The 8483-nt window shown below is 41.8% G+C and overlaps 1 long non-coding RNA gene across 1 annotated transcript; it reads right to left on the bottom strand.

Moving 5' to 3' along the window:
* Positions 1-2738: 2738 nt before the first annotated feature.
* Positions 2739-7558, bottom strand: LOC129205682 (uncharacterized). Its single transcript, XR_008576815.1, has 4 exons — positions 7043-7558; positions 6091-6295; positions 5479-5785; positions 2739-3881 (listed from the first exon to the last, which is right to left on the bottom strand). It is a non-coding gene; the product is annotated as an uncharacterized LOC129205682 (long non-coding RNA).
* Between the last annotated feature and the right edge of the window lie 925 nt (positions 7559-8483).

Here is an 8483-nt window from a genome sequence, read left to right as displayed (position 1 = left end):
GTGTAACCTTTGGTAGGATGCCAAAGAGCTAGGGAGGTGTACGTTTTTTCTTCATAAATGTTTCTCCTGCGTTCAGATGTTACTACAGGATGTCTCAGTTCTAACAAATTGGCATTTGTGCCTGTGAAAGTATTTTTCCATAATAATAATAATAACAACAACAACAACGATGATGATGTATTCTTATTGACTCTAATCATAAATGATTGCATAAGAAATGAAACTGTTCTCAACAAATACATTAACAAACAACTTTTGTTGATACATTACCTTGCTTTGTTCATGTATTTGTTCTGTTATTCACTAATTTGATCCCTCTGAGCATTGGTGTTAATTAGTGAGGTTTAGCTGTTCCTGAACGTCAGTGAGAGATTTTAAGTATTTATAATTGTTTAACTACTACAGGATATTTTCAGCAATACTGAAAATCTAATTTTATAGGATATTAGGAGAATATCACAGAATCTAGCATTCATAATAAAGATAGGATATACGTTCTTCTTTATATGCCAAAACACAATGACACAAATTATGCAGGCTTTTTACCACAGGCGATGATGTGGGAGTGGATTTTTTTTCTGGCTGTTAAGTGATTAAGAAGAGCAGTTTTATAACCTGATCACAGGTGACAGGTGGGTTTTGAGACACAAAAGGAAAACAGAAGATAAGCATGACATCTTTCTCCATATCTCTGTTGGGCTGCTTGGATATTAGCTACTAATCTATAATAAGCAGAATTGTATGCTTCCTTTACCCTCTTCCTGGTATGCTCCATTATAGTTTTCAACTGGGTTTTCATTACCTTGGGTAATGAAAAGCAGCTAAGATGAAAATGAAGACTCTTGTGCTAGTATTTCTGATGCTGTAAGCAATATGAGTGCGCAAGGAAGACAATACCAAATTCTTTGCTAAGGTAGCAGCAGCCTAATCGGAATTGAATTCTTCAGATTTTCAGTCCCTTTTCCAGCAGGCATGTGAGCTGAAGTTCTCAGATTACCTGCTCAACTTCAGTAATGTTGCAAATACCTCCTGAGGGTATTGTAATGTCTTACACAAATATTTCAGCAACCTGCACTTCCTCACTGTACAGCTTTTTGGGGTTTGTTTGTTTGTTTATTTGCTGTCTGTGTTATTGCACATCTACCTATCCATAAATTTTCTTTTAGAGCTATGATGTTTAAGTTTTCTTGGGACAAAATCTTCTGTTACTATCTCCTTTTTTTTTTTTTTTCCCCCCCATCTTCATTGTCCTCCACTGCAGATTCCTGGATGGTGCGAGTTGATCTTGCTTCAGAAGCATATAATTTTATATCAACTGAGGACCTACTCTAGGGTTGCATGTTTTCAAGAGTGGCTCCATAGGGAATGCTACACCTGGGTTAGAGCCTTGTCTTTAACCTCATAGTCCTGCAAATCTTCAGAAGTTTCTTTTATATGTGAAGGGTGTAGTCACCAATTACTTGCAGATTTGAATGGGATCAGACCATTTCATGGAAACCTCAGTCAACCATTTTGAGATGTCCATATTTCCCCACAGGTTATCTATTCCTTCTCTCTTTCCACTATTGATTTGGGCTTTCGCCCCCCCCTAAGACACCATTCCTTGACCAGTTCTTTTGCCCTTACTTGAATTATCATGTGGAAAGGCATGATTATTTCCTTAGCACTAATTTATAGTGCGATTCGTAGCCCTGCTCTAGCAAAGCGGTTATTTCCTTATATTTTCACTTGAAATTAATTTTTGCAGTCTTTTTCTCAAAAATAAAGTGCAAAATAAGTGCAGATCTCTTTGCCTTGGATATGGTAATTACAAATGTCTTCCTGAAAATTCCATTTGGCTAGTAATTTGCACATTAGCACAGCGTAACTTTGAAAGATGTGAGAGCACTGTAGTAGTGCATCAGTGCTGCAGTACTCCCCAAACTTTTATCCTGCAATAACCCCATGCCAGAAGAGAACCCAGTGTGCTATCAGGCTGGAGATTCAGGAGTTACATGCCCCTTCCAAGGCAAAAAGTATCATCGCACTTCCCAAATACATGTTGTAATTTTCAATGCTGGAATGGGAGTGTTCCAGGATGTATTTTTTTTTACTGCTGAGAAACAAGAAACATACATTAGTAACACTTTGATGGCTACACAGAGATAAGTATCAGAGTAGCTGCAGGTCAAGGTCTTCCTACCCCTTATGCAGTGTGCCCTTCTTATCTCTCTCGAGTGCCAAATGAAACAATCCTGACATTATTTTACAAAAGCAAAACATTGTGCTCAGCTACAGTGTACACTGATTTAGTGACTCCATGGCACACACAATGTGGTGCAAAGGGAGAGGTGAAATGATGAGCTTTTGCTGAACAAGTAGTGTAAACTGCAGCAAAGATGCTAAATTAAATGAGGTATGTAGATGTGAGGGACCGGATTTTGAAAAAGGTGGGATGATAGTTGCATTCCTAAAAATCTAGCAGCACGTCTAGGGAAAAAAACCCGCACCCAAACCAACCAACCAACCAAAAAAAACCCCCAACTCCCCCCCCCCCCAAAAAAAAAAAAGGACTTCACCTATTCATGGTCTTTTCAAAGCAAATGTCCGTATGGAAGGAAGTTGCCAAGGTACCGTATGTGAAAAATCCCTTCGCTGCAGAGGCTAAGACCTTGAGGGGCACAGCCACTGAACTCACGGTGGCATTAGTCACTCCAGAACAGGATCCACTCTGGTTGCCAGATACAGTATAAAATGGGGACAGCTGTCACTGTAATTGATGGATACAGGACAGAAGGCAGGCTTTAGCAGAGGTCAGGAAAGTGCACATGGGAAGGCAGTAGGAGCCAGGAGATACTAGCATCTGAGATTTCAGAAAGTTTCCCTTCAGAAGGGGATTTTTTTAAGGTGACAGAGTAATTGAATCAATAACAGAGACACTTTCAGACTTTCTAATATTGGCAGTGATTCATCTTATTCACAATAAATTCTTCTAATCAGACTGCTTCTTACATAGAACCCTGTTAAATCGCTCTGTGTGGTATTAGGTGTCCTTTTCATTTGAAGCTACAGGAGCATAACATGGAACATGTGCTCACTAGTGACAGTAAGTAAAACAACACAGTTCCCTAAGACACAGAACAAGACTATATTGTGTACCTTTCAAAAATACTGTAATTACAGCGACATGATCTATGAGACAAATTACTTTATTTCTAGTATTCTAATGATGTGAGTCCTATTTTTACCTTGTAGTGAGTAACGTGGGGTTTTTGTTTACATATAAAAAATTATGCATAGTCCAATTTTTTCTGACTTGGCAGACAAATAATATCATTCTCTTCCTTCTTCACTCCTACTGTGCATAAAATATTAACCCTGGTGTTACACAAAGGCAGGGTTTTTGCATTTAATTGTTACTCAGTTGCAGCCTGGAGAAAGTATTAATTAAGAGAAAGAATGATACCACTCCTTCCCAATGTATGCATTTTGTCTGCTAAATTGCTGAGACTAGGATCATGCTGGGCTAGTGCTTCTCTGTTAAATTCTTATTTTACATCATCTTCTATATTTCATGGGATCATGAAGGAACAAGCTGAGGCCAGGGTATCTTAAGAGAGTATGGTCCAGACTGACTTGCTGTGGGGCAGGAAGAATTTTAGCTCCTTAGTCCTCATTTTTTGGTTCTCCTCTGCAGTGCTGACATCTGACCCAACCCTTGCTGCCCCTCAGAGAGCACCTTCTCTCTAGCTCCTCTGATGTGAAGGTGAGCAGGTGGAGGCCACGGCCCTCTTGGGCTGGGGCTGCTTCTATCCCTGCATCCCTGTGAAAACGGCAGCTGGGAAGGGACCAAGTGCAGTGGTACATGGGTACTTGGAGCAGGTTGCAGGATTGATGCACCTCTGTATGAAACAATGATGAAAAGTGCATTATTTGTCACTGCCTTGTTAGGGTCCTGAGCGCATCCTTGACCTCCAGGGGTTTTTTTGAGTTGGCTCAGGGCTGGTGCTGATGTGGTGCAGCTGTGCAGCCTTGGAGCATTCTTGGTTGACCCTGTTTGCCATCACAGGACCTGCTCTGCTCTTCTTGCTCAGGGCCTGTGGGACTGCGTCCTGGCCTGTCAGGCCATTGACCCCACCAGCCTTGCTGTGACTCACAGCTCCTGCCTGGCCAGCCCTGAGGCTCTTGGCACTTGCTACGTTGGCTTCAGTGCAGGGATGAGTATTTCCAGCCAGGTTCTCCTATAGCCAGAGAGCAGAGCTGCTCCTTCAGAGCGAGGGACAGGGCTTTGGATCCCTGGAGGCTGCCAGAGGAGCATCAGCCCTGAGGCACAGAGGCTGAAGCCAGGCACTGCCTGGTGGATCCTGAGCAGGTACAGCTCCTTCCTCATGAAGAGGCCTGAGGAGGTGCATCATTTCAGATGCTGCGTGGTGGCCACCATTTCCTGCTGCTGGCTAAGGCAGCTCTCTAAGCAATGTCCTGCCTGATTTGGGTCCTTCTTTGGAGGTATCTGACCTGCCATGACTCCTGTGGTAGGCTCTGAGGTTCCTCCTGCAGCAGGCAGTTACATTGATTTGTTGGTGAGTAGTACACCGAACGCCAAGGCCAACAAAGAGACATTTACATATGTTCCAGGATGCCACAGGAGAAACATACACAGGAGAAGACACTCTACAGCCGTGCAGACTACAAGACAATGACACACCAACATGGTGGGAAGGTCTGAACAACTTTCCAGGATTAGGCGTATGTGGTAGTTGTAGATGAGGGAGCTTGGAAGCAACTGGAGTAGAGATTTTGGCAAGAACACAGAAAGCAGTGATCCATTTAACAAGTCATAGGTATACACTGGAGCCTAAACAGGATCACTGCATAATTATTTCAGTTATAAAATTGCTTATGTTTCTGACATAAGCTTGTATAGAAAAGCTACTTCCCTGAGAGTTGCTCTGCTGGAAGCAACGCTCTTTCTAAGCACTCTGAATTCTAAATTTATATAAATCCAAAGCAAAAGCTTTCCTTCACAGTGTTTAGGTATAAGCTCCAATTTAGGCATAAGCTTTGCCTTGTCTTCTCCAAAACTAATCGTGTGCTAAGGCTTAACTCCAACTAGGATTTCTACCTTGAGAAGAAACGCACAATAAAAATGAAAAGGTGTATTTTTCCCTCTTTGGCCTTCAGCATTTTCTCTTTGGTTTGATAAAACTTCCAGCAATTCTCACTGAAACTAGGATTTTAATATGCTAGGCTCAGTAAAGGAACAAGAGATTGAATTTGGCTCCTAGATTTTTGCGTGTGCGTGGGTAATGTGTGTGAAGGTAAAATTTCTCTTTTATTTTCTGGAATGAGTTCAGGTCATAGTAATACCCTGTGGTAGGATCCATCTCACCTGACTGTATATATAGCTTCATTTCACCTATACCTTTCAGCTATCCCTTTCTAGTCAAGAAGAAACATAGGCACTTCTAGAGCATGAATCACCAGACCTGTTTTAAATACCTGCTTTAGGGAGCGATGAATCTCCACTGACTGGCAAAGGAATCTTGAGTGACTTACTCAGATGTAGCATAAGATGATTTCCATCCATTGCCCCCTCCCTGGGAGACGGAAATGTCAATGCAGGCATTTCTTGAAGCCTATTACGATAGTTATGGTTTAAGCTGCAGTTAAGAAAAAATGGACGAGTGCCAAGATTTTGTGTATATTTACAAAATAAGAGGCTGAGATTCTTGCTGGTTTTCTCAAATCTTCATTTCAATGAGTGCACTTTTTATATTCTCCTTTAACAAAACTTTTAGTTGAGTTCCTGAATTAGAGGGTGGGGGGGTGGGGAAGAAGAAAAAAAGAAGGTTTTATTTGTTTCCTCAGTCCAAAATGAATCTTTTGGGCAAAGAAAATTGCAGAACCTACTAGTGCACCTCGGTGTTGTGGTGATGCAGCTCCCCAGGCCACTCTGAGATCTCACGATAAGCCCCATTGTGCTGCTCTCTTGGATACAAGCGCAGTGATTTGGGCATCAGACACTCTCTGGCCACCCCTGGGCCAGCTGCTGCCTGAATTGACTACCAGAAAGACTCAGCACGAATTGTGGCCAGAATGGAGAATACTCACCAAAGTGAATCATCTCAAGGTCCTATAAATAGCGATCCAAAAGTGAGACCCTTTGAGCTCTCTGGGACGGCAGCAGGCTGCATGAGCCAGTACCTCCCCCCGAGCTGGGACGCCTCTCAGCGTAGATTTCACAAAGATTGAAAGTTCGTCCGACGACGATTTCATGAGGACTTAAAGGCCTGATTTCACTAGGTTCACCGGCCGCCTGTTGATGAATGCCAACACATAAAAGTGAGCAATTTATGAAACTCACAGAAAAGGAAATTTTAATCATAGGTTAACCTCTGTGTGTGTGTGCGCAATGGGTTCAGAACTACTTGTCTGTCTCTGTGTGTGTAATTTGATTCAGGATTATTTGTCTGCCTGGCTGTATGTGTGATTTGATTTAACCCCCATCTGTGCGTGCCACCCTGCTGTGAGTTTTGTGCGACCCTTACCATTCCTGAATCTTTAACTAAGTCAATATTTTGATTGTAACAAATTCCACTGAATCTCTCAGTTAAATTGGCTGATGATGAAGTGCTGTTAATAATTATACAACCTAATCTTGTGATTTATCTCAAAAATATTAATAAATCCTAAACTGCTGCTAAACCAAAGCCGTGTAACAAAATCTTATTTGCGACAGGCATTGTTATTGTTTTAATGTTAGATTCATGTTCCTTTCTAGGGTACGTATACCTCAAATCTAAGGGACGGGAAAAGCTTTGCTTAAGTGCACCCCGAGGAAGTGTTTCTTTCCCCAGATTTCCTGTGTAACATGCTACCACCAGTTGCTCAGTCGTGTCGTGTTCCATCATGTGGAGTAATACTTGGTGACTGTGACAGCCAGATGTGACATGTCCCTCAAGGAGACACTGCCTGAGGGAAAACGATCATTATTTTGAAACCCATGACATTCTTCAGAAATGAAGTTATAAAAACCCAACCACAATACTCAACAACAGCTTACCCCTCCTTGTTCAGAGAGAAGTCGTCCGATTCTTCCTGCAAAGATCATAAAAGACCAGGCACACTAGCACACAATTAATCCCTTCATCTAGTAAATTTTAATGAGAACAGAAAGGGCTCAGAATTCCATCAGCCTGATAAAAAATGTGATGAGAACAAAACCCAGCATTAAGATTGCAGTGTGAACAGAAATTATACAAACTATTTCCATTTGACTAAGGTTATAATGAGAGCACCAGGACAAGTAAAGGTGTAAATCAGTTCTTTTGACAGCATCAGCATGGCAATTTGATTGTTCTCTATAGATGCTGTGCCAGCTCTTGGCAGGCATGATATACTGTAGGCTAGGCTAAGTAAGGAAGACACAAAGAAAGACTAAGAACAACATGTATAGTAGCTTATGTAAGGAAAAACAGACCACACAAAGATACTTAGGAAAGAAGGAAAGTAGTCAGTGAGATGAGCTGTGCGATGAAAACACCCGTTTCCTCCACTGCCAAAAGAGTTGTGAGATGCATTCAGAAGACTACTGACAAGAAAAGTGATTTTGTACCTAGTGAGCTAACGGGGGTGAGCACCTAATGTCAACCACTGTTCCTAGATGTGATAAAGTATAGCTGAGCCTTTCCACTTAGTGGAAGAAACATATTTAAATGAGTCATTCTTTTGTTCTGAGTTCATAGCCAAGATTCCGTCTAGCAAGGCAGGAGGTGGTGCTGAGATTAGCAGCTGTGTTTAATTGCAGAAGAGCAGAGAAGTGTCTGCCTTAAACAGGACGCTTATATACCATAGTGTCAAACTCATAAATGCCAATGATTTTCACAGATCAAATAAATGATAATAGCAAGTTTGTGGTTGCATCTGGTGTAGCTGCAAGTGACTTTCTAATTTATAGCTGGAAACATAATCACTTTAAGATAATATAGAGAAAAAGCCTCAGATCTGCCCCCTGAGTTCTACCACCACTCCATGAGAATGTGACCATGGGGAAGAATAACACAAATGGAGGAACCTATATAGGGCGGTTGCCATCTATGATACATTATCTATCTTCTGAATTTCATACATCAACAGTGCCGATGCTGAGGGGACCAGTCTATCTCTTTGCTCTGACAGACACATAGTAGGTTACAAAATTTCACAGGCACCTTTTGCCACCCCACTAGATGTTACTGCCGGGATCAGCCAGTCTGGTCTTGTTTGCTTCAGAGACTATTAAAGGCCACCTTTATATTCCTTGTAGCCAGCCCAAGGAGTTTAGCATAATGCTTAGGACTCTCTAACTCTTCGCAGAGATGAAAAAAAGAGGGTCCTACCAAATCTTAAAGTTCTTTTGAAGGTAGGACCCAATTTGAGGACAGAACCCCAGGTTTGGTACCATCTAATCGTCTTCTGAAAATGCTAAATTTGGACCAAGAGCTCATCCCTGTAGGGATACTACC

The sequence above is a fragment of the Grus americana genome, chromosome 1, assembly GCF_028858705.1.
Source record: "Grus americana isolate bGruAme1 chromosome 1, bGruAme1.mat, whole genome shotgun sequence".
Classification (NCBI taxonomy): domain Eukaryota; kingdom Metazoa; phylum Chordata; class Aves; order Gruiformes; family Gruidae; genus Grus; species Grus americana.
The sequence above is the reverse complement of the archived record's forward strand: the minus strand, read 5'-3'. Positions and strand labels throughout refer to the sequence as shown.